General features: G+C 40.3%; 1 protein-coding gene across 1 annotated transcript in view; it reads right to left on the bottom strand.

Annotated features, from left to right (window-relative positions):
* The window catches only part of PLCL2 (phospholipase C like 2), a 100859-nt gene extending 79680 nt beyond the window's left edge, over positions 1-21179 (bottom strand). The window contains exon 1 of the mRNA XM_059818628.1: positions 21098-21179. The gene's annotated coding sequence lies outside the window, so the exon portion shown is untranslated. The remainder of the gene's footprint in view (positions 1-21097) is intronic.
* Positions 21180-27457: the final 6278 nt, after the last annotated feature.

Here is a 27457-nt window from a genome sequence, read left to right as displayed (position 1 = left end):
TTCTATTCCTAAATCTTAAAATGAGCAGTTTCTCACTCCTGTTTGAACATATCAGGTTTAGTAGGATTAATGGCTTTAATACGGCTAATAAACTTTCCCTAACAATGCACAAACAAAAAACCCAACTATTTGGCATTTCAGTAACAGTTGACCAAAACTTGTTTGATAGTGGATGTTTGCACAGCAATCCCTTCTCTGCAACTTCTATACGGTGTGAATGAAACATGGTCTGCAACTTACACTTTGGCCTTCTACCATACTGCAGCGAGAAATAAAACTGGCCAGAGAATAAACCCAACACTATCTTGGCACTGCTTCCTCCTGCTTATGGTATTAATACTGTGCTTCTTTTTAACCTTTTCTCCCTAATGTGTTTCAGTACAGGCCATCCACAGATATTTTTGGCAGTGGCAGTCCCAGATGCCAAGCTCAGGAATGTATTTTTCCAGCAGTAACAGTTCCGTCTACAGCTGCCTTCCCGGCTGTCTGTTTCTCAAGCCTTCTGATGACCAGTTTGCTAGCCTGTTCTGCTGTATGCAAGGCTAGTACACTCCATGGTAAACCAATGTGCAAGTTCTTCTATCACAAAAGGGCTTTCTTTCGAATTCCTCCATTTGTGTTGCATAAAACCACAAGAACAGCCTAACATATTAAGGGCACTCACATACTGAGCTCTGTAACAATACAGAAGCAAAATTAACACTGCCTTGTTTTGTAAAATATTCAAAGAAACATTAGTCTGAGAATGTACAATATATGTTCACATATCAACCAAAGAGCACTTTAGCTGGCAATATTCTGATGGCTACAGAAAGTAGTAATAGATGTATGCCAATTTAATTAATGCTAATTTAGCACTTGGTGTATCTCTCATTTAATTCAAAACCATTCACATACAAAATTGCAACTACTTGTACCAATGTAGTTAGTTACAGGAAAACACTTCAAGTCAAGCTTTGCATTTTCTGTAAGCATTTAAAACATTACTTTTTAAAAACCCCACATACACTGAGGAACTAGAAGAACCAGAATCTTTGATTTTGTTTATACAAAGATAATAACTTTAAGTTTTACCTGTAAGTTACATTAAGTCAACCATCTAAACCAAAATTTTAGACAAATAAAAAAACACAAGGGTTTTCAAGGGCAGTTAATTTAAGGTCCTGTTCTAAATACCTACACACGGAAAAAGAAGAAGAACAGGTGATACAAAATCTAGGATCTATTTCTCAAAATAACTCCTGCTAAGCTACTCACCTGTATAATAGAGGCAATAAAGCAGTCTGAACAATGGAACAATAACTATAGTAACTTCTCTACAGTTTCTGTGTAACAGTTTTTATGTCAAAGACAAACTTCCTTTTCCCAAATATGTGAGTACTGTAGATTGCAAGCCACAGCACTTTCTCTTTGAATTTGAGACAATTTTTTGACACTTCAGGAGCAATTGTTTTAAAATATTATTAAAATATTATTATCTTATCAGACTTTTTGACCTACATGTACTAGATCATTCCTAAAAACTGACATACAATTACTGAAATTATAAGGAAGTTTGATGCACTGGGTAGATTGTGAGATGAAAATTAGAATTGATCAAAGTCTCTCCCTGTTACTAAAATTAAACTTTGTACTTTGAAAAACTCATGAAGATTTTGGCTCTCTGGCACTGAGAAGACTGAATTGTCACCCTTTTCTAAATGACCAGAGTCTGTCTTTTTTTCTTGTTAAGCCTGAAAATACACGATAGCCTTAAGATCTTTTATTAACACCACTCTATTCTCAACTGGCAAAATGACGGGAAGAGGCATGTGTGATTGCAGAAGAGAGAGAAACTGGTATTAGTGGCAGCCAGGGAAATCTGAAGACAGAGTAGTTGTAAAGCCAGCCTTGATGGCCTGCATGCTGCACCAGCTTTGCAATGATTCAATCTCTATCCCAGATTGAGCCAAAATTTTTAATTAATGTATGTAATACTTACAAAATTAAGTACTCTAAAAAGCTGTTAAGCATTTAAAGGCAATCACTTTTCAAAGCCATACTAGCTGTATGCAAGTTTTCTGATCAGAAATCTATCCTATTCCCTACATTCATCAACACCAAACCACAAGTGGCTTATTTAAAAGACATCAGTGTACCAAACCAAAATACATACACAGAGAAACTCCAAACCATACACATACGAGTTTATTTGGGAGAAGTGTATTACTCTGATGGTTCCACTCTGGGACATGGAAAAACCACTGTCTGGCTGGGATGGACTTACCTTTCTTCCTAACAGCCTGTATGGAGCTGTGGTCTGGATTTGTGACTAAAACGGTGTGGATAACACACCAATGTTTTGGCTGCTGCTGGATAATCTTTGCACAGTGTTAAGGCTCTTATTTTGCCTCACTCTGGCCCCACTCCAGCAAATAGGCTAGGAGTGGACAAGAAGCTAGCAGGGGATACAGCCAGGACAAATGACCGAAACTGGTCAAAGGGATATTCTATACTGTATATCATTGTGCTCAGCAATAAAACTCAGGCAGCAGAAGGGGAGGGTTTGTCTTCCAAGGCTGCTGTTGCTCGGAGACTTGCTGGTCATTGGTCTGCTTGTAGTGAGTGATTTCCTTTGCATCACTTGTTTTTCTTTCCTTTCTTTCACTTATTAAACTGTCTTTATCTTGAACCATGAGTTTTCTTGCTTTTGCTGTTCCTACTCTCTCCTCTGGCTGTGGGAGGGGAGGGTGAGTGAGCGGCTGTGTGGGTGCTTGGCTGCTGGCCAAGGTCAACTCACTACACATGGTAACTTCAAGATCCTTACCAGCCCTATTTTCTGATAAAAGGATAATCAGAAGTAGCATCTCAAGTAGCACCTTCTTGGGATTAATAACACCATCCTTGTTGTATTTAAAAGACCAATATATGGAGGGGAAAAAAAACCCCATAAATACAGAGAAAAAATAGCCAAGAAAAGTGCTGCAGAGCAAGCAATAAAATGGGTAAATTTCTGGCTAAGAAAACTTACCAATTCAATTTCTTCTGGCATTGTAGTCTCATTACTTTGATACTAAACCTGTATACACTTCTCTAAGTCACAGAAATAATTTTAGATTAAGTTAGAAAGAGTCATTTCACCACGTTGTTCAACAGCTGTGTTGCCAAAGTGTTTCCAAACTTTTTCTCAGTACCCCAGAAACTGCCATTTGTTTAGTCTAACCAGTCCAGATTTCTCCCAAAGGTCTTGACAGAGATGGGAGTTCAAAGCCTCCAACTAGTACCAAAAGTAACCAAAAAATTCTCACTTGTAAGCAAAACTACAATTCCTGTGTATCCTCCAGGCAGAGATCCTGCCATTCTAAGCAACCAGATTTACAAGGTCATCTTTCTTAAGTTTTTGGGGTTTGCATTTAATTCTATGTTCTAACTTGGATCTACAATTTAAAAAAAAAATTTTAAAAAAAGCATGGAAATAATACAAATAGCTTTTATCTTACTTTCTTTCAATCAGTAATAAAAACATGGCAGCAATTAGGCTTGAATACTAATAAGGAGCTGCAGAAGAAATCCTCTCTTGCAGCCTCAGCTTTTAGGGAAGAACACTGAGAAATGTCATTTTCACGTCTGCAGAATATTCTCCAGTTACAAATAATTCCAATTGACCTGCTAAGGACCTTCCAGATCAACTGGATTTTATCAATTCCCATCAGTATATTACTAAACACTATGGACAATCATGAAACAGGTTTTTTGCTCATTTTCATCTCTCATACACACCACATTTTCCCCCTCCTGCTGAGCATGAAGAAGTAATTCCAGCACCCACCATGAGATAGCCACAGGTATCTTAAGTTCAATGCAAGAACTTTGTTAATGGATTCAAGCAGCAAGCAATTTCTGTTAACAAAAGGCCAGCTTGAACTCCTTGAAAAGAGAAAAAGGCATCAAGAATGAAGAAAATAATCCCCCTCTCTCCTACACGCAGAAGTCATCAAATCATTCCAATCATTTTCAGAACTAAGAAGGCTTTTGTTTTTTATATGGGTAAAAGAGGTGAATGGAAGGGAAGGAGAATAAATGAAAGACTATAAAGCTTGTATCTCCCTAGAGAGGCTAATTCTGGGAAAAATAATTCCAAGCAGATTTGCCAAAACATGAGTGGGCATGTACTGGAAGAAGGCTTCATCTAAACCGAAAGGGAACAGTGTCAGCAACTTAATTCAATACTTTTCTGTGACCTTTTAAATTTTAATAGCTGAGAAAAGCCATTGAGGATTGAATAGCAGACAGTTTAAGATGATGAATCCTTTGTGAAATCACAGTAACACTGTATACTCAAATAAGAGAGAAGATAGAAAGTGACTACACTTCAATAGTGAATGAGGATAAAACAGAGACATTTAAACAATGCAGACAAACAAGATGGAGAAACAGGAATGCTGAACTTTAAATGAGGATGTTGATGTGACAGATGTCTCAGAAACTCAGTGTAACAAAGACTATCAGTGGGAAATTACTACCAGCACACAAGTTCATGAAGTCAGAATAAGCTGTTAGCGTGGAAGAGTTCTGCTATAGGTGAAAGGTGGCTTACAGTTAAATCAGATAAACTGTCAACACATATCACAAGATCCCTATGCATTGAGAGTCCAGGTGTGGCCAAGATACTTTCACATACTGAGGAAAAAGAGGCTGGTTATTAATAAAAGACTTCAATTCTTCCCGAGTAGACTGGACAGCTGTTATGTTCAAAATACGACTGCGAGATCTGAAGAAATCTTTTAAGTTATACATGACTACTTTATATGAGAGCAAATCTGACACCAGAATATAAATTAAACAATGAAATAAAGAACATGAATAAGGAATGATTGCTCACCATCTCACCCTATAAAAAGAATTAAGGAGACATCAAATTAAACTAGCAGGTGGCAGATTCAAAATAAAGCAGAGACAGTACCTCTTCCTTACAAACACATTCAAGATATAGAACTCTGAGTCGCAGCATGTGCTACAAATGCTGAAGTGTATAGGGTTCAAAAAGAAACTTTGAAAAATAATGGGAGCAAAACCTGTTCTTTAAATGTAGATACTAAACATGAGAATACCACCTCCGACTCAGAAAACCCTTGAGCAATAAATAGGTCACTGAGAAATACCAGGTCAATATTCAGGGATAGTGATACATATTTCTCTCATCCTTGCAGTTCTCTCTGCAAAAAAGGGAGGGGGCGGAGGCAAACGCAGCGGACTTTTTTATTATTAAAGTCAAAGCACAGACCAGGGCTTCACTGCCTGTCTCCTCCTTCCTCCATGCTGAGGTTTCTGAGACAATGGGGGATGCTGCCCTTGCTCCCAAGCTCTGCAGAGCTTGAGGGGCTGTTACAGCACCTGGGCATCTCCCTGAGGCCTCTCAAACTCCGCAGAGGTGATGAGGCCGCACAGCTGGATGCTTGGCTTCACAAAGCTGCTTTGCTGCAGCTTTCACCCAGCTTCCCCAGGCTGGCAGCCTTGACTGCAGTCAACAGCTCATGGGCAAAGCAGCCTAGGAGGCAAAGGCAGCGGTGATGGCTGCACTGGCCCTAGCATGACATGGTTGAAGTTACAGCTTAAGACCAGACTTTTTTTTTTTTAAATTCTTACATGTAAACAAAACAGGACTATAAAATTCAAGCAGGTGTCACCTTCTCCCAATGAGTTATTGTGAATACTGAAAGAAAATGTAAAATGTGAGATAAGTACATTTTTCAGAAACAGTTTTTGATTCGAAGTCTCCTACAGTTTTAGTACATTTCTTATCATGTTTTACAGTAACAAATTACATTAAAACAAAGATTTCCTGGAGGCAAGGAGAAATGGCTTTTCAATGCCGATTTAAAACAAATAACGAGTTTGGCAAGCTACAAAAACAACAGGGGTGGAAATGAGGAAGTTTCAAGCACCGTAGTTTCTGCCTCACAGAACTGCAGCTAGCGTATACACAGAATGACCAGAGACATAATGAAGAGAATTCTCCTCTATCATTTACATAAACATAGTTGGATGAGAACGTTTCTTACTCCTGAGCAGTAGTGCAACGTAAGACAGAAGTCCAAACATGTTTTATTTTCTCTAAAGTGTTGCCTCTCTCCCTTTCCTCAATGCAGCAGGTGCAAGAATGGCAGTCCTGTTTGTTTTCCCACTGGAACACTGGGGAGAAAACGCAGCTTCCTCCCTGGAATGACCATGACTTTCATTAAAAGCAGGGTAGACACAAAAGAAAAATTTATTACACACAAAATTTTATTCCGTATATATTAAGAAAGAAATCTTACAAGATTTCTTGTAAGAACCATCGTAAAAAGAACTGTATTTCCAGAAGGAGGTTTAAGAAATGTTGCATTAATTTCATACACTGTAATGCTGAGAGAAGATGATTTGACAAGTCACTGAGGGCTTCTGCTGCTGCTCAACAACTGCCTCTCACAATAAGATCTCCCAAGACACTTTCCAGCAAGAAATTAACTGGCATCCCAGAAAGACAAAAAAAAAAAAAAAAAACCACCACAAAGTACTAGTAAGTGTAGCTTTCCTCAATGCTATACCGTGCTGAAATCATTTATGAGCTACCAAAGTTGTAGGTAAAGGACTCAAAAATATTTTGCCTCATTCAGTCACATTGTTCTTGGCATAAAACTCATCCTGACCCACGACCAAAAAGCCATTATTTTTTTTACCAGCTCTCAAAAACTACCCTAGTACTTAGCAACAAGGAACATATACAACACCAACGCTTAACACACCTCTTTCTGTTTGCTACCGTATGTAATTCTACATTTTTAAAGTAACTCCTTTAAACATTGTGACTATGATTTATATCTTAGCTATCTGTGAAATCACTCTATTTCCCCTTCATTACCAGCCCTAAAACCTGCTAACATTCTCAAGCCTCTGGTTTCAGAAACCTTGGACTCAGATTTAAATTCCTGCCAAGTTGTTGGCCTGAACTAATACAGAACTATTTTTTTTCTCTTTCTAGTGTAACAAATTAACAGCTTTGAATTGAGGCCTCACCCTTTTTTCCAAAGTTTGGCCTGTCAAGAACAGCATTTTAAGAATTTTTAACTATCAGAACTTCTTTTGTTAACTGGTATACTTCACCTCCTCAGATTTCTGTAACTGGTTGTAAGTTTTGAGAATTTTGTAGCACTGTTTATCCTAATTTCTTTTCCTCTAGAGAAATTTTCATAAATAGTCAGCTAAACAGAAGTTTGTGAGCATCTGGTTCCTGTTATCACCACAGTATGCGGATAAAGCTTGCAGGGCCTCTATTCTAACACAATTCAGAAATACATGGTAATTGCTCTCAAATTGCTGAAACAGATAGTTTAAATATAGGATCAATTTAAAGAACAGTTAACATTCTTCCTAAACATAATTAAACATTAGACAATTGACTACAAAACTCATGAAATCTTTGCTACAAAAAAGAGTTTCAAACTACTTAAAATACGTATTTGCATCTTGCTAATAAAAAAAAAATTAAACAAAGAAACAAAATAGTAGGACCAAGTATGTAAATTGATAAAAAGTAAAATGGTTAATCACTATTACATTCTGCTATCTACTGTCATCTGTCTGACATAATAGCTGTCTGTATAATAATCAAATGGTCTTCCAAATGGTATGGCACATTTCATGATACTTGGAGTTTTCTTAAAGTCCTTATGGATACTTATACCTCAGAATCTCCAAATTAACTTAAATTTTATATGTATTCACACATTCCTATGCCAAAAATTGGAAAATATAGTGCACATGCAGAATGGATTAAGTCAAAGGACCACTAAAAGGAAACCAATATATTAATTTTCATGTCTTAAGATTTTTAAAGAAAATCAGTTTGAGGACTTGACTTGTGATTTTTGAATGTCAAGGCTAGACAGCACTGTAGGTAAACATAACAGGAATGCAAAACACGTACTTCATACACTTTATCTCAAAGGGTTTCATTAGTTAAACCAAAGAAAAGGACAACTGAAGTAAGCAAAAGAGTATGCACTGTCTAAAGCAACTGGGGAATCAACAAAGGAAGAAAATTCAGCTGGGGAGCCCCAAAAAGTTCAAGGATAAGGCTGAAGAAATTACTCCTATGCTTATAAGCCTGCTTATCAGGAGGACTTACTGTAAGTCAACTTCATGGACAGGAATATTCAATAATAGGGTTTTTATCCTGAATAAAATCAGAATTCAAGGATAGGGAAGGTTACAAAGGGCTTTAAACTGCATAATAAGCTGATCAATGCAAGGCCAATACTGTTTACATTGTCCTGCAAGGACGTCCAGAGGTTTGTTAGTAATGTCTTCTAGGCAAGTAAAAAGAGGAAGGTTCATACAAATGCATTGTTAACAACTATGTAAGATTTTTAAATCAATGGTCCAAGAGTTCACTCTGCATTATGTTTTTGAAAAATCCTGGAATAGAGAAGTATACAAACACAAGAGCCCACCTGACTTATGGTCAAAGCAGCAAACAGAAGCTTGCAGTAGAAACCCACGACTTATTCCCGTCAACCATTGTAAGTGGTGCAGATCAGACATTTAAAATAAGGAAGGGTTATGAGGTGTGCATTTCTAGAATACAGAACTGTATTCTAAATATTTTAAATAGTAAGCAAAAAAAAAGTAAGGAGTAGCTTTCACTATGACTAATTTTGACTCTCGCAAAATATAGTGACATGGCAAATAGGAGTAAGGTTCTGAACCAAACAGAAAAAAAAAAAATGTTTCTCTGCGTTTCTGCTTTATATACTAAATAATTTCACTTGTATTTGTTTTATACAAAAACTTTTTAAACATTTAACAGCCATGCTGTATTTTAACAGAACACATCAGAAAATTCTTATTTCTCTATCACCTCCGTCACAAGTACCATTTAGTAAAGTACTCTGAGCATCTACCGAATCACTATAAAACATATTTCATGGTAGACAATTAGGCACCACATTAAATCACAAGGTGGTATGTTTTCTTGGCAAAATATGCATTTAGTTGATGGTATTCCATAGTGTAATTTTACTAAATTCACCAGAAAAAGTGAGAAAGACCTGAAATAAATTCAGTAATTAATTATTCACTTCAGAATATTTACAATACATGCAGGGATTGTTTGCAGACTGTACTATACATCTAAACATTAAAATCTAATTTTTTTAAAAATAAAATTAATTCAAGTTTCTGTAGCAAGTGGTTAATCTTGCAAATCATTTTTTAGAGGCCAAAGCCTTAATCACAAGGCTCTTTTTTATCCGCCTTACCTCCCCCGCCCCCGCCAAATGAATATAGTACATTTTATACACCCACTAAAGACAGAGTTGAATCTGGGATTAGATGTGGAAGAAAAAAAAATACATTTGCTGCAGCTGACCACACTGAAAATATGTATTTGAGTTATGATTTCTGGTTAATATAAAAATTCATCAGCAATTGCCAGGACAAAAAAGGTAAATTTTCTCCTGGCGAGGCAGGAACTCCTAAACTACTACTATGGGAAGTTAAGTTCAATATTTATGGACAGAAATATTAATTTCCACATGTAAACCAATGTAAATCCATGTCATGTTCTATTCCTGTTACTCCCACTGAGTATGTGTCACTTTCAAACGGAAGAAAAATAACACATAATCAGACATTTTAAAACAAGCAGTAGAATTATCTGAAGTTTTGAAACTTAAAAATTACATAATGTTGCTGACAGTGATGCTCAGAAATTATGAGTCAGGCACTGGACTTTGTCACAAAGTGGATACAAAAAAGCATAAGGATTCAGGAATCCTCGGGAATTCAGGAATAACAAATCTGTCTTCTCCTGCCTCAACACAGAAGCCCAACTGAGAAGGAACAGACCAATAGGGATTACTCCCCTTTTCAGTAGCAAGGAAGTTCTGAAGAAGGGAAAAAGAAAACAAAGCAATTTCCCTCCTCAAAGGAGAAAGAAAAAAATAAATAAATAAAATGATGGAGGGAAAAAAAAAAAGGAGATAACCCTAAGAAAAACTCAGGAGTGCATCCTAACAGACACCTCACACCATTTCTATTTTCAACAGCTCAAGTGACGAAGTGTTGGGATTTCCTTCCAAGATAATGCTGTTGTATCAATCTCGTGGGACCTAAAAACTTCTAGTTATTTTTATCCTTCATTGCTTACTGTAACCATTTAATAGCCTTTTTAATCCTCAGACAAATTCTTCTCTGAAGTGAAACATTAGATGTTCTTCTGTTTTCAGGAAGCTATCTGATCTCATTGTCTTACTGTGTGAGTTTCCTAAAGACTAGAAATGCCTTCTTGGCTCTTCTGAACTCTGACAGAGGTGTCCCGAAGAGCCTCACACATTATAAGAGCAAAAGAAATAAAAGATTGGCTAAAATAATCCATTAACATGAGCGCTGAGCAAGAACCTCAATATCCAAAAATCTAGGACATCCATTCTTCTGTTACTGGGCAAACAACGTAACATTTGCATCTGGTGACACAAAACATTGCTGATTAACACATCTGGCTTCTAGCAATGTTTTGTGTCACCAGTACCGTAAAAAGACTTTATAATGTTTTAAAAGATTTCTAACAAAACTTCAGGATCCTGCAAAGATGTTAATGCCAGCCACTTCCAGCACAAGCATCATCACCAGCACAGACATCCTTACACAGTTCTTCAAAGAGGTTTTAAATATTTATTAAAAGGTTTTAACAGCACTTTCCCATTGCCAATTAGTGACAGTGATACCATTTAAATCTTTGATGATGACAACACTAAAAATAAATAAATTACAGTCCAACTTAGTATCACAATATTGCTAAACCGTCAGTATGCCATAGTGGATTTACACATTTGTCTGGCACACATTTGGAATACCATTTTAGTCACGCACTGCAAAAAATTAATAAAATGGAAGGAAAAAAATACATGAAAGGGCACCAGAATGAAAAAAGCACAGAAAAGCTTCAACAGGTGGAACAACTAAATACATTAAGATTCTTTAGACTGGAAAAAAAAGATTACATAAAGCAAATGTGATTAACACCTTTCAACTCATTTGTGGAAGACAGAAAGTGAGTACAAAACAATTGTTTGTTATTCATTCTAACATCAGAACCGGGGGTTATCAGGTAAAGAAGTAAGTAGCTGCCAGGCAAAACCGTGCAGAAAAGGACTGCTTCACACAACATGTAGTTAAGAAACTGCCACAAGACGTTACAGTGGTGAAAAGCTTACAAAAGTCAAACTGGCCTTTGACAATTAATGGGGAAAAAAGACCATAAGGATTATTAAACACAAAAATGTCTTAGCTCCAAATCACTTAAGGCTGGGAGCAGATGTCAGGAAAGGAGGCTTTTTCTGTTCTTCAGTCTCATAGCGGTTGCTGTTGGAGGCAAGCTAATGAGCCAAATGGACTTTCGGTCTGACTCAGGGCAGCCCTTCTTAAATTCACAAGGGCTGGCAACTTTCAAAGACTGGGGGAAACAGATGCATCCACTGTCTGTAGATGTAGGCTGTGCAGTCAGCCTTGATCGTAGCTTCAGGCCTCAAACCCTGTGGGACTTAAACCCACTGTGAAGGTCAACAGCCTTGCACTGGAACCTGTAGTCTCCTTCTGTCACTCCTTTTTGGGGATTCACAAGCAGACATGAACTATCGCAGTATTGCGCGCACCACACAGAGAGCTCTGCTCTGCTCTAGCACTTTGCTGGGAATAGAAGGATCTCAACTAGCTGTTAAAGAAGAAAAGCAGAGTGTGGCCAGCCTGTGGTCTCTCTGCTGCTGAAGCAGAAAAGCCAAGCTGTGGGAAGGATGGGGAGAGACCAAAGGGGAGGGACGAACAAATAGGGTGACACAATAGACAAGGTGACACAAACCGGAACCACGCCAAGCAGGATAGTAGAAGACCAACGTTACGACTTCTTCCACAGCCTTACATCTAAATCTACAAAATATCAAAAGGTGACACTCACAACTAAAAGCACTCACTGCCTTCACACTATAACACCACCCTCAGAGCAGATTCCCAATCAGGCTGGCCATTCGCTGAAGAAGGACAAAGCGTGAGGCATGTGGTACACGTTACTTAAGATGTGGAACAAATAAAGCTGAAAAGTGTCAACCTCAAACAATGCTTGTGAGGAGCACCACTGCAACTACTACAACTGGGAACAAAGACAAAATAAAGGAAAGTTGGAGTTTAACAAATAAAGTACATCCAGTAAGCCATGAAATGCTCTTGGGGGTTCTTCGAAAGCAAGAAATACACATTATCCAAACTCAAACTACTTATGTCTGCTCTAGCTTTCTCCACTATGTGGTAGTAACGTGCCATGACTAAATACGTTCTCATTTCACATAAATATTAGTCTTTAACACTCGGATTCAGACTTTTGCAACGATCTGCGATCAGCGTATCTAAAAAAAATTTATTTATTCACCATTCTCTGTAAATGGCAAAATACGTTTCAGTTGATTCAAGCTATTTCCTGAAGTGATTTATTTCCAACTATTACTATTTCCTGCCTATGTAGGGAAAATATATGTATTTGTAAATATATAAATATGGCAATGAATGTAAGTATCACTTCAGCAACTCAGAAACTAACTTTTTCTACAATATATACATGAAAGATATTCATTCTGCTAATTTACTAAAGGAAAAAGCATGGCAGAGTATAAAAAATGAAAGTTGCTCTCTTGCCTTTTTTTTAAATTGTTCCTGTACCGTTTACAGGAGTTACCTAAACTCAATAAACAAATGCCTATCCTAAAAACACCAAAAATAACTTGTAGGAAGAAAACAATCTAAACAAAAGTTTTGAAAGTGAGCTGAATTCCTGTCCTTTTAGTCCAAATTACACTTCGATAATATAAAGAATTAAGCAATGAAATTAAGTATTTTTTTTTATTTAGATAAACAGTCATTTACACTTTATTTTAAGGAATGTGGTTAGAGTAAACTGTTGACAGTCAATGTCAAACACTTTTGTCATCAGGAACTAGCTAATGAAATACATAAAGCATCTGGGATTTTCCATCATAAGAGGTGCTTCATGAAACAAAAACCACATAGGCTGGTTTGCTGCTGCAGAATTTCACAATTATTCTTCCTCTCCTATCCTGCACAAAAAAGGGCGGTAAAGGATGGGGATATGTTCACATACATGGATGTCAACACATCAAAGCACACACAGAACCTTATAATGCTCTGCCTTTTTTAGTGAAGGCAAAATAAAGCTGATAAGAAAAAAGGACAAAAAAAAAGAAAAGAAAAGAAAATAGGGAAAGAAAGAGAAGTTATAATCACAGAAGCTCAACCATAAACATAACTCGAAAATTCTGTGGAAGTGCTTTCTAACGAAACAGCGGCAAATATTTTTCTTCTGCAATACTGATTATCTCATAATTTAGAGGAAATAGCAAACCATTTTCAGCAATTTTAGCAAAGGTATTAGGACAGTCATGACACTACTATGCATAATATCAATTATCCGCTACATATCTGTAAGGTACCTATTTCTTATACCAAAATAAAACTCACAAATAAGTTTCTTTAATAAAAGTAAATATTTTTACAGTAAAGTTGGAAATCCAGCTTTATATCCTGTATTTTATCTTTTTCATTTTATAAAACTTTCAGCCCCTCTTCTGGAAAAGGGTTTCTTTGTTTGTTTGCTTAAAGGCACTTCCTGCCTCCCTGCGCTTATGAACTATGTACTACAACTTCCAGAACATAAAAGGTCGGTGTCCGAAAAGATCCCTGAACACAGTATCCAATCTGAAGTACTCAGGGATATTTTATTACTTATCCCAAAGGGTCAAATGACATTAAAAGAAATACCAGGAGAGGCAGAAATTAATTACATCTATTTAACTTTCCCAAGGCTGCTCCAGTTAACACTGTGAGCCTCAGTACTGCTGATTTCCAGTCACATGCTATATTGCACTCTTCAATCTCTTGAACATTGTTGTTTTGCGAGGTCAAGGACTAGAAGGCAAGAGGTGGGTGAACTCAGGCACTCTTCAGAAGCAAGGGACAGATGAGTCTATACTGACACTTCTTGAAAAGTAACTAGTTAAGTAGAAATTAAGAGATGTACTACAGTCAAGAGGATGGGCAACATATCCTTCCAAAGGGTCGCTCCATACATAATCTACAACAGGGAAAAGTAAGTACAGTGATGGCACTACCCCATGTTTAAAAGGCATGCCAGATATGAAAATCGACTGTACAACAGTAATGATAGTCTTTAGAAACACAACAGCAGAACAGGGAAAGATGACACTTGCTACTTACTCTCCTTAAAGACAAACAAACCAGCCCCTTTCAAAACAGCTTTTTTTATGCCAGCGCTACAATCTAGTAAGTATATTCTAAATTTGTACTTACTTAATTTTAATATATTTAGAAGGAAAGATATTTTCTCATAAATTATATTTCTGAACTAGATTCTGCACCATTATATTTATTGCCCAGTTTGCAAGCGGTAAAGAGTAAAAATAACTGATTTTTTCTTTAACCATGGAGTATAGAATTTGAACTTATATTTAAAACCCATAAACTACAATCATTTAGCAAAAAAACCATGTATCATTGTATGATGGAAATGAGAGCATAGTTAAAACCAGCTGTTCACCTGAAGATAGAAGAGCTGCATGCACATTAGCAGTTAAGTTAAAATCAGAAAGAACCTGACAAATTGAAGATATGATCTGAAATAATTAGAATGCAGTCAATAGGACAAGTACAAGCTTTTAAACTCTGTGCAGATGATTGTTTCTGCCCATATACAAAGAGGAATAATCAGCCAGCAGTTCTGCATAGAAGGATCACAAACAAAAGGTGATTAAAAGACAAAGAGCATCATACTGACATTTATTAACAGTTGATCCTGTAGCAGAGCAGTGGAGCAGAGTAGACTGACCTCTTGAGGTCTCTTCCAGCCCTATTTTTAAACATTCTTCAATACACACATGCTGCTGCGGCTTTTTATCATGTTTTCCGCTTCTCCATGTATGTTAAACATGAATTATTACACACTTTTCTTCCCCCAAAATCTATCTGCTAGTCTATTTATATTTGGATTTCTGAATTTTGAACAAAATCCCAAATTTGTGTGCAAAGATAAATATTTTAGAATCAATGTACTAGTATCATAATACATGTTTTAACTTATTTTGGCCCTTAAAGATAGACAATCAGCAAATTTTATTTAAGGGGTTTTTTTAATAGAGTCAGTGGGAATAATACAAAGATTGGCATCAATATCACCCATGGACCAGCAAAGGCTGGGCAACTATGCAATTAACTTGCCCTGTCAGTCTCAGTTTAAATTTTTTAATCTTCCATTAATGTAATCAAATCATGGGAGCAATGTATTATTATCTGTGAGCCATGGGTAGGAGACGACTGCTTTAATTCCTAGTTTAAAAAAAGTCTAAACTAACAGTCATATCTTTGGTCAGGCCTGGTAATAGACATAAAAAAATCTCATCAGGTATTCATAATGATTTTTAAATTCCATTAATTGATTTTTCACCACTGAACAGACTGAACATGTTTTGTGGATATTCTAAGGATTTGGGCGTGGAGGGGGTGAAGGAGTTGCTGTTATTCACACTAGCCAAGCTCTGTACTCAGTCAACAGAAATAGACAGATAAGCTCTTCCAGAAGAGAAGTCAGACAAGCTAAATTCATCGAAATTAAGCTCCCGCTCAAAGTCATCTTTTGGAAAAAAAAAGTTCTCTTCATAGGCTGTACTACATAAGCTAACTAAATTACATGCTGAACATGGGTAAAGTGAGTATCCTCATGTATACATTTTCACAAACGCCTTTTTTTTTTTTATTGTATTACATATAACCAAAAAAGTTTTGATTACTGCGGTCTATAGAAAGTACTAATGCAAATAAAAATATACACCAAATGTCATGTACAACATACCCACTCAGTGGCTGTGACATATCTCAGTCCAGTGTCACTGTTAACAAGTAGTAAACTGCCTGATATATACGTATAATGTATATATACGATACTATATGCAAATACCTAAGGTATACAACTTTTGTATGACAGAAAATATGATTTAGGAAAAGCTACCATATGGTGTTAAGTATTGTTTTAAAATATAGATTGTATTTTTAAAAATTAGGAAGACAGTACACAATAAGTAGTAGAGGATGAAGAAGGAATACAAATACTGGCAGGTGCTGGTAACCTTCCATAGTCTAGCTGAGAGCCCAGCAAATCAAACAGAAAGTATCCTCTAAAAGAAAGCTCCAGGATTTATGGAGCTGCAGTTACCCATTCAGATCTCTCATACTATCTGACAAACCAAAGAGATGCGAAAGATCTACAATAAATCAACAAGAAGAAACTATGAAACAAAAACAAATCCAGAAACAGCTCCTCAGAAAAACCTATGTTTTGGCTGTCTAGTTGAAAGCCTGCCCAAGGTAAGATGTAGGAGTAGCTTAACTACCACAGACCTGTTTCCTAAATACATGCTTTTTATGTGGTGGCAATTACGGTGTCAATTAGCACGTGTGGTCTGAGCAAAATATCTTCTATTCTTGGGACATTCACATCTTTCTTCCACATGGATCTTCTGTAACTAGGACGAATTCAGCTCATACTGTAGCGTTTTGTTTCCAAGGGGAAAGGGCGTGGAGAAAGAAGGCACATGATAGTATTTTCCTTCTTTCCTCTATACGGTGTTTTCTTTGAACTTAAGAGCCTTAGCACCTTTGAGCCTGTGACTGCTCAATCAAGTTTACTTGAAAATGTCTAGCACATTGCAAAGCTACTTGGGCATAAATGCGTGTGTGTGTGTGTGTGTGTGTGTGTGTGTGTATATATATATATATATAAAAGGGATCTCAACAACGTCATTACACAGGTTTCTTTCGAAATATTAAACATGACTGAAAATCAGGTAATTTCATATACTTCAAACTGATTCCAGCAACCTGACTCCTCTATATCCTTTTAGATGGAAGCTGAATGTGTATGATCTACTCCTGGGTCTCCATGAAGACTTGCTAACATGCCATTGTAACTAAGGTTAATTTACGACTGCACAGAACCTAGATCTGCTGAAAATATTACTTTAGAATTTACCATGAAAGCAAAAGGCTTTATTAAAGCCTTTAAAACAATCACAGTGGCAGAAAATACTGCGTAACATTCTCCACATTTCATATTTTGTACACCTGATACAAACAGGTGTACAGTGCGAACTAGAGATCACAGCAGATTGAACGAGATCGTAACTTGTGCTGGCATTTTAGTAAGAAAAAAGAAGATCTTGATACATATGCTGTAGAACTCTGCAGTCACAGAAAGACACAGATATAAGAATGTTTAGTTTCAAAAGCAAAGCTCTGCTGAAAATGATACCCTAGAATATCTACCTGCTAAATTTGGTTCCTGTCTTCTCACAGACTTTGGAACTTAGGAGTTGCCAATGCTCAGCAAGTGCATGACTTTACAAAACGAAAACTTGAGTTTACACCCAGAATAAAAAAGGGAGATACAATTTTGTTTAAGCCAAGAAATTTATTGACACTGAGATCAGTATTACTATATTAAAAAAAAAAAAACACCTTGACTTCGCTTCCAGACACATATTGATAGGAACACTCCTGCTCACAGATTGCCAAGCCACCTTTCTCCATTTATTTCTCTTTGTTGTCTTCCTAAACAACTGCAGCCTCTCCCAAGTGTATCTCTTCTCATTTTATTAGTGTAACATCTCTCCTAATAAAGACATATTTATCCCGCTGGATCTCTTTCTGTCTAGGTCTATAGTTTTGACAAACTGTGAGGTTCCGTAAGTGTTTACTGGAGACCCCTGGAAGCAAGCCGCTCTGAGGAAACATACACACCTCAAGTCATTTGCCATCTTAAAGATTTTCAAACTCCTACCACCTCAAAGACTCTTTAAGAAAGACACAGAGGAACCTCACACAAAAATAAAGAAACCCCACTGTCAGTTGTCAGAGTAACTAAGAGAAGAAGTTCACAGGATGCTTAAATCCACTTTGAACTGCAAGATGGACTCACTGTAAATTCATTTTACAGAATATTACAGGAACTGTAGGAAATTACGTTCTAAGAAATCATAGCTAGGTGCACCAAGGAAAATATTACGGAAAAACAAAACAGTGACCAAAAAAACCCACTACATACAAATAAGTGGTACATAAATTAGTTCAGAAATCAGGCATCTGAAGAGCCTAAATCCCATGAATGCACAGTGTGTCATCACTATCACCTCTGAAAAATCAGAATCTCACAAATATGGAAAGTAAGAAATAGAAAGTGGAAAAGTCTCTACAAACACAGGCATGCGGTCCCTAGCCCTCAAGTGCGGTTCAGTAAAGGTAAGCAATGAAATAGGGTATTCCATAAAAATTGCTACAAATGAAGGGTACAATCTTTAACACTTTCAGCATAAATGCAGCTTATATACGAGAGTGAAAGGCCAAGTAAACTACCATGGTATGAAGATTGCATTAGTTTTCCCAGTAGCAGTGGCCCTACCACCTGTCATCATCCTAAATGACACTTCAGCTTCCAAGAGCATATCCTCTTGTACCAACCAAGAAAGAAAAAGTCAAAATTATGCAGGTGCACAAAATAAAAATAGAAAGAAAAAGATATGGAACCAGTGAAAAAAGAGAAAGAACAGAGACTACAAGTAAGAAAGGAAAGGAAAAAAAGGCAACAACTGCTCTGAGAAGAGTTATGAAAATAGACAACCAATGGAAGCACAGACTAAAACCAAAATAAAATACAATTCTGTGCTCCTGATTTTCACGCACAAACATGCAGTTCTAAAGAATTTAATCCCAGCTAGGACTATTATTCAAATGTCAATTTTCTGTTTGTGACTCAAAAGCCTACATAGTCATCGGCAGGCAAAACATTCAAAGTATTAGATATTCCATAAATGTGAATTTTACAGATCAATTAACAATGTTGTGTTTTGCATGAAGGTATGATATCCAAATCTGCATGGGACAGACCTGTTTCCTGAGGTTACTCCATATATTCTTTAAGAGCAGTTACACATCATTGATATAAGTTACTTCAGGAACATTTTCCAAAAATAGATTTCATTTTACTTTTTCCACTGTTTTACAGACTTTTGCTGTGCAAGAGCAGACAACAAGGAGCATCTTAAGGTTTATTACTCATGCCAGATTTTCCAAAAGGTTTCATAGTGAAAACTAGGCACCTACGCAACCAGATTGAAACTACCCGTGAACTGCTGAACTAAGCACGCAGAAGAATATTCAGTATATATGAAGACAAGTGATTTTTCCCAGAAGTATTAAAACAGTCATATCTAAAATAAATATGGACCACATAATTTTAAAAATGTAGTGTCATCAGATTTTTCCACTCATGTCATAATTATTCAAATGGTAGCACAAAGTTGTAGTAATCAGTTCTTGGCAGCTAAACAGATTACTGTTCACATTTGCAAAATGGTATTCATCAGTAATAATACCAGAAAGCTGAATAATTTTATATTACAAAGTGCTATCATTTCTGTAGAAACCAAGAACCTTGACTTAAGCATTCATGAAATGTAATCCAAACATATTTCCTTATCTCATGCTTCTTGGTCTTAATATATCACGAATCCCTAGGTATTGTATCCTTGTTTGGTCCCCAGAGAGGCAGAAGGTTGCTGTATAATCAAATCATACACTACAAAGTAGTATAGTACGATGGCATGATACACACTGCAAACAACACTAGTACCTTTCCTGGGCTACCACAGAAGAAACAAAACAGTGTTAGGAAACATCAGACCTGTAAAAAAATCACTGGCAAATCCAGTAAGTATTAAGTTACTCCAACACCAAGCTCAGTTGCCCCTTGTCTATTGTTGTCATTTCGTTAATACACACACACATACGCACACACGAAAAACGTACACGCCCAGCACCACTGCTTGAACAGGAAGGGTGGGTGCAGGCTGTCAAATGTGTTCCACTGCTGACTGCCCTTGCTCTCCCCTTGTTTTTTATAGCAAGGTCCAGGAGACGGTAACACAACTTGAGATATGCTCCTAGTCTCGAATTTCCACACACGTTCTTCTATCATCCAGCCAACAGAACTTCATATGCTGATTTTGGAGGCATATAAATACCTAACAAGACAACAAATCCAGCTTGATTTTGATCTAGCTGGTCTTGATTAAACTCAGTTCTTAAGTACTTGAAGTTGCACTTTATTTTACAGCTAGTACAGCCATTATACCAATGGAGTAATTTCTCTATGTTCTCTCAGGCTTTTCACTGGAATTGGGAAAGCTAATTCAAGACAAAGTGTCATCTCCCAGGAACCGTGGATTTAAGAAAAAAGAACTACTGCATTTATATAAATAATTGTATTAAAAAAACAGTCCCATTCCTTTTTCCACTGATCTACATTCTACCATTGATGCTTCCCCTACTTTTCAAGCTGAAACATTAGCATTGAGAATATGCAAAGCTAAGTATAAATAAAGATGTTTCTACAGGTTAAGTACAACACAGCCTACCATTAAACGAGCTGTCACTTTTACAAAGAAGAATGCTCCCTATTCTACCTTCTCCCACCCCCAGCCCAATGAGATCCCGAACCTCTCATCACCTGCTCTGTGCCTGTCACACACACAAGCCAATGGAGCCACAAAATTGCTCTGCACAAGTGCATCCCAAATAACAAGGATCCTGTGTAATCCATGTCCTTCCCTGCCAGGTGGGTGCCCATGTTGTCTTTTGACAAGCCAGCTACTTTCTCCCACCTTCTCCAAAAGGAGTTAGAGCCTTCTGTTTTAATAAACCGCAAAACATGACACCTCCCCCAACCCCCAAGCATGGATGTGTATTAAGCCATCCTCTCATTGTTGTCCACTTCTGACAAGGGAAAAATCAAGTCCCCTCACTACAGGGGGGTGGGGGGGGAACAGAAAAAAGCCGTCTATCCTTCCATCTAGAGGCAAGGCTCTGTGAGCCAATCTACTGCCCACATCTCCCTCTCTCTGTCACAGAGAAAGAGCCAAGACCCCCGATGGGGAGGAGCAAGTGCTCTTACCTTAATTATGCTGCTCCTCCGGGGGATGCCGGTCTTGCCTTCTCGTTGTTGGCTGCTGGAAAATCCTTTCTCTCTGTTGCTGCTCTCCGGGCTTGCAGGAGGAGCTGATCCCGGCTCCTCGCCGGCTCCCGCGAGGGCACAGTCCCCGTTGGAGACCCGGCTGCCTGCACTGTCAAAGCGGGATCTCCCGCCGCCGCCACCTCCGCCGCCTCCTCCTTCCCCATCTCCTGCCTTGAAGGCCACCTTCCCCTGGACCGGCCCCGGGGAGGAAGGGAGCCCCCCGCCGCCGGTGCCGCCGCCGCTGCCAAACTCCGCCATCAGCCTCCCTGACTACGGCAGAAACAATATTGCTGTCCCCCTCCCCTCCTCCTGCAGCTGCTCGGCGGTGGCTCTTCTTCCGCTTTCTGTATATTTACGATCGGGGGATTTTGAGCGAAAGTCTCTCCCCTCCACACATTTGGCAGCTGAGGCCGCGTAGCTCCAGGAGGGAGGACAAACGTCTCCGTTGCGTCTCGGCGAGCACCGGTCCTTCAGCACCTGGGGAAGGAAAAGAAACGAAACGTGACAGCCTGCCCTCACACGAGGCGGCGGCGGGCGGGGGAGCGTTACACCACAGCGCGCTCCCCTACACACACGCGCGCGGGAGGGGAGGGTCTCCGCGCGGCGCCAGGCAAGGCACACGCGCGACCCGGCGGGTCTGGGGCCGCGCAGCGCCGCGGGGGGCCGCGCAGGGCGGCGGCAGCGCCGCGCGGGAACCGAGCGCAGCCGGAGCGCAGCCCCGCCGCAGGGGAGAGGGGCCGGCCCGCCCCGACCGCTGCCCGCGACGGGGGTGGGGGGGAGAGGTTTGAGGGGACTGGAGGAACTGCGCTGTTCGGGCTGCTCAACCAGGAAAAGAAGAGAGACGTTGATGGCGGTATTTTCACCCTTAGGGTGAAACCCACAATCGCAGCGCAACGAAGCGGGAGCGAAAAGAGAACTTGAAGAACAACACACCCCAAACCCTCCGGCCCCAGCCCGGGGGAAAGCCCGTCCCACGCACCGCGGGGACGACCCGCCGCGGCCCCTCTCCGGCCACGCGCGACGGCGAGAAGCGGCGGAACACGAGCAACGCCGCCGCCGCCCCGCGGGGCACCCTCCCAGGCGCCATCGGCAACTTTTCTCCTCTCCCCGCTGCCTGCCGACATCCAGCCGCCTCAGAGCGGCTACGGCCGCGGCCCGGGCGGCAGCTCCCCCAGCCCGCCCACCCTCCCGAGCCGGCACCCGCGGTGCCTCCACCCCGTAGCCGCCCTCCTCCCGCACGCTGCGCCCCCGCTACCCACCTCGGCGGCCAGGTGGCACGGGGAGCCCGCCTGCTGCCGCCGCTGCTGCTGCAGTAGCCGCTTTTTCCCCCTCTCCCCTCCTCCCCGCTATGGTCGCCGCCTCTGCCCGGAGCCGGATACAGAGAGAAACTGATTCATGTGGTTGCTTCCCTCGCTCTCTGCTGCTGCCGCCGCTTCCCCCGGCTCAATGCTCGGCAACAGCCCCGAGGGGGGAAATGCCGGCAGCGCCGAGGGGAGAGGCCGCCCCGGCTGCCCCCGCTAGGAAACTCTCCGGGGAAGGCAGAGCGAGCGCGCCGGGCTCGCTCCCCGCGCCGCCCGCCACTGCCAATCACAGGGGCCGGCCGCGCGCCGATTGGGCGGCCCCGCCGCCAGCACCCCCCTCCGGCAGCTCGGCGGCGCTCCGCCGGAGGGCAGGACCCGCGCCCGCCCGCCCGCCCGCCCCGGCGGCGGCCGCCTCTTCCCTCGCCCCGGGGCTATCTCGGCGGATTCCTCCACGCGCTCCCTCCCGGCGCGGACGCCCCAGCCTGACGCAGAAAAGCCCCCTCCTCGCCGCCCCGCTCCCGCGCCCGGTCGCATCCTCCGCTGTCTGCTCCTCTCTCCCCCCCGGGGTCGGCGCAGCGCTGCTTGCGCCGGACGGCGGCTCCCGACGCGCCGTGAGCCCTTCCCACCCCTCCCGTCGGGGCCCCGCGCCCTTCACCCGCCCTGCCCGGCCGCCGCTCCCGTGCCTATCAGGCGGGCTGCGCCGGCCGGGGCGCGGGGCGACGGTCGCCAGGGCACGCAGGAAGGGCGGGGGGGCGGCGGCCCAACGGTCGTTCCCGCGCGCCGTGAGGTGACCGCGGCTGCCGGCCGCCGCCGGGGAGATGGCCTCGCCCTGCGCCGGGGCTTCTACGGAGCTCACGGCGGGCGGGAGCTGACGGGTCCAATTAGATTCATTAATTAATAAAGGACAGAAAGTGACGGAGTGCTGGAATATTAAAAGCTTAATGAAAACTGCAACCTGATGGTTACCCTAAGATGTGTTTCCACAGCAAAGCAAGCGCGGCCCGTGTGCCCTCACCGACCCCATACATACTTGTTTACGTTTGCTATGAGGTAAACGAGTGGCTTGAGGAATAATTCAAAGAGCCGCACGTTTATTTTTACCTCTTGACACGCCTGCGTATTGCAAGAGCTTGATATTTCACGATTAAGTTGAACAAAGGGAGACGCTGCAGTTGAGGCACTTGGCCCTGTGCTTGAAATTCAGAAGTTGAGTCAGACGGGGAGGTGCTACACTGAGAGCACGGGCAAGATTAGGAATCGGAGAAATAGGAGTGCAAAGAGTCACACTGAGGGAAGAGACACCTAAGACGGCCCACACCATCTGACCTTTGGCATTTGGCTGAAGTGCTTAATGCAGGAGCTAGACTTGGATCATAGCCGAACAAAAGCGCTACGCTTTTAATTTAGGTTCCCCCAGTTGCCCTCTGGAGATCGCTGGCTGTGTCTGGAGCTTTGGCACCAGAGATCAGACACCTATCGTAGATACCTAGAATACGGCAGCATAAATACCCCTCCATCGGTGTGCATGTGCAGAGTCACACGGTGGAAACACTGGCGTGAAGAGCACATTTTCAATCCCGTCCCTCGGCTCCAGGGCCTTGCCACAGACTGCAGAGGAGTGCCTTCATCTGTTGGTGGCTCAGAGCCTTGAGCTGCCTCCAAAGGGAAGGCACCTCCATCTTCTCCTTCGGAACACCAAGGGGCAGCTTACTCCTCCGAAACACTGAGAGCCGCAGGGGTGATGCCGCCTTCTGTTCGTGTTTAGTGGTTAGACCACCTGGAGTGTGAGAGCCCTTATTTCAATCCCCTCTTTTCCTGAAGGGATTCACATCTGTGTCCTCACCACCATTAGACAGCCGCCAACTTACAGACTGCTTCTGGTGAGAGCGTTTTCCTCAGGAAGCTGTGCCACACTATAGAAGGGAAACCAAGAGACACTGGGCCAGAAAGAAGATGGAGCACAAGTGGGAATGTGACTGAGTTTAGCAGTAATCTGCTCATGGATGTTATTGAATAATTGTCTTGGTAGCAAGGAAAGGACCAAACAACTCACCCCTGAGGTCAGAGGTCTAGTAACTAAGATACAGGAACCCACTTGTTTTTGGGTCATGGAAGTGGCACGCCACTCCCATGGAATAAATCTGCTTCAGGTGCATGGTGATTACATGTAATAAATCATTAATCTCTGGTCCATGACTTGCAGGTAATATTCTGCCTGCAAGTCTGGACAATGGTGTTCATCGCCGTAGGAAAAAGGGACCATGAAGTATGATCTGGCTTGGAGGAAAGTATGAACCTATTTGGAGGATATTACTTATTCAGTATCATTTCTAGTGGGTCAGGGAAGTTCAGAAGATGACACTGCTACATCACTCATATATATGGTCCTAATTTTAATCAAACTGTTAACAATGCTTAAGTTTAAATGAAAACCTGGACATTTGCAGGATTTAGGTTGTAAACACTGAGGGACACTAATATTAAACTTAAGATTTGAAATAGCCAAAGTTTGTGTTTTTCATTAACGGGAGATACAGTGATTTTACCATTTTCCCTTACCTGAATATCTCTTGCCTGAACATCTTGCTGTGCGATCTGAGTAGGAAAAGGCAGATTTCAATGTTAAAGGAACGTTCAGTATTGTATCTGCAGATATGCACATCACAAACTATCCCTACAGGAGATGCTTTGTTGTTAGGATCATCACTGTTTCTTCTAGAGGATGGGATTTACATGGAACAGGTACTAAATGTTATTAGAAGCATTTGTCACAGAGCATTGCCAGTGAACTGGAGAGGAAGATGATGTGTGCTTTCTGTCATGTTGCTACTTAAGATGCACATACTAAAACACCAGTTTTAAGGCCTTTAGCAAAATTTGATCAGTCCTGTCTCAGAGAAAAAAGAAGAAAAAAACCCTCCATTTTCAACTCTGCCTATCTGTCCAACCTGTATAGAAACAAGATAACACCCCTGAAAAAGAAATCATTTAACTTCAGCCTTGGTGGTTCTGTAATGAGTGATATCAAGACCTGCAGACATTGCCAGACTTTTGGCTATAAAAGTGATGATTTAATACAAAGGAACTGGTAAAATTTCTGAACCTCATCTTGAGGACACATGCCTACAAGTCAAGTAATAGTACCAACATTATGCTTATTCTAATTACTGAAATTTAATTACTGATAAAAACATGGTACCAGTCACTAAACTAGAAGGGTTGTGCTAGAAATATGGGGGTAGCAAATAATTGTTTCTCTGAATCTGAGATTTCTTCTGATGACCATTCACTGATTTTTATTATTGCCACATTCTGTTTTACAGAATTTCCTTACATTACCAAAGTGTTTATTCAGATGCATTTTGAATGCATTAAGTTGAAAAATACTCCATATACAAAATGAAGCATTTCTGATGAACCAAAGTCCCAGAAATAGCCACCAAGATTGGGCTACTCTATAGAGACCTTGTTTATCCCAGTGAGCTCAGGTTTCCGAAGTAGTTCATGTTACACTAACATAAACCATATACTTTCTTTACCTCTTTTTGAAGATCATGAGGTGAAGAAACTTTCTCGTTATCATTATTCAATAGTGGCCTCAGCAGGGTCTATTTGTTTAATTGTTAAATGAAATAAGGATTATAATGGAATCAAAAGACACCTCTGTGACAATATTTAACTGTGAGAACTTGCTGTCATGTGCACATATTAGCTATTTTCATAAAATCCTATTAAATATCAGAGTTCCACAGTTAAGCTAGTATTACCCATTGAACTTTTCTAACTCAAACAGTGTGACAGTAGAAACCTGCCAAGAAACAGGCTATGTTTAAACCCCTAACCAGTGACTAAATGAGCAGTATTTAAATAAGCCAAATACCAGATTATTAGTAATATCCTAAATACTTTTTTATTCCAAACATGAAAAACTTTAATTAGCAATTATCTTGTTTAAATGTTGCTTTTCTGACATCTCTGCTTGGAATATTTTTTTTTTCCTTTTTATAAGTATCTCTACAATTCCAGTGATAATTTTTTAAATTGCCTGACTTGATTGTTGAGGTCACAGTCTTGCACATACTTGTTTATTATACTTGTTTATAATTAAGTATCCATGTTTAAGCAGTCCCATTACAGTTGGAATCTAATTCATAATTAATCCAAAGCAAAGTTTATCTATAAATAATGCATTATTGTATACAACATCTGTAAAGTGCAGGTGTGTCGTAGGCACATAAAAAGAGCAGACAGTACAAGTGGGGGAATATGAACGGGTGTGCACTAAAGACAGCAAAATTGTAGGTAGGCAAGCATAGGCTAAATTGACAGATTTGTTTACTGGAAAGCATTTGTTAACATTGTGTGCCTGAAATTAATTATGCTTATAATTTTGGAAAGTTCATTATACTAGCAGTAACTATGAGGATTTTTTTTATCAAGCAGATCAACCATTTTAGCCTATTAATTGCAGCCTAAGGAATGTTTACTCTCTATCCTACCTATCATGCCAATTAGTTTTGCTATCAGCCTACTAAATTTGATGGTTGAGGATTAACGGTAAGTCAACTCTTCCCCTACAGTCTATTGAATCCGGAAGGAGTGTTTTTCCAAATCAAGATCATTCAAAAGTTCTACTCTAACCTGTCTAAGACTATCACGCTGTGGGATTAGTTGGTTGTAATGTAGCTTTAAATCACATTGCTTTGAAAATGAGACTCTTTCTTTGTTTATATGTTTAAAAAAAGGTCAAGATTTTTCAAAACCAAACAACAGTATTCCCTGCCTTTTAAAATAGTGGACTAGACACTTTAATGGAGAGTTAAAAGAGCAGACATGAAGGACTTTCTGGAAATCAGGCTCCCTTAAGGCTTCAGTTTGCAAACTAGAAGTTAAGTCTCTTTTGAAAGTCTTGACCTAGGCACTAATTCTGAGTAACTCTGTGGAGGTTCCTGAAGTTATCTTAACTGGAAATGAGATTTTATCATATTCTAATAGCATG

Source organism: Gavia stellata, chromosome 6 (genome assembly GCF_030936135.1).
Source record: "Gavia stellata isolate bGavSte3 chromosome 6, bGavSte3.hap2, whole genome shotgun sequence".
NCBI classification, from domain to species: Eukaryota; Metazoa; Chordata; class Aves; order Gaviiformes; family Gaviidae; genus Gavia; species Gavia stellata.
The sequence above is the reverse complement of the archived record's forward strand: the minus strand, read 5'-3'. Positions and strand labels throughout refer to the sequence as shown.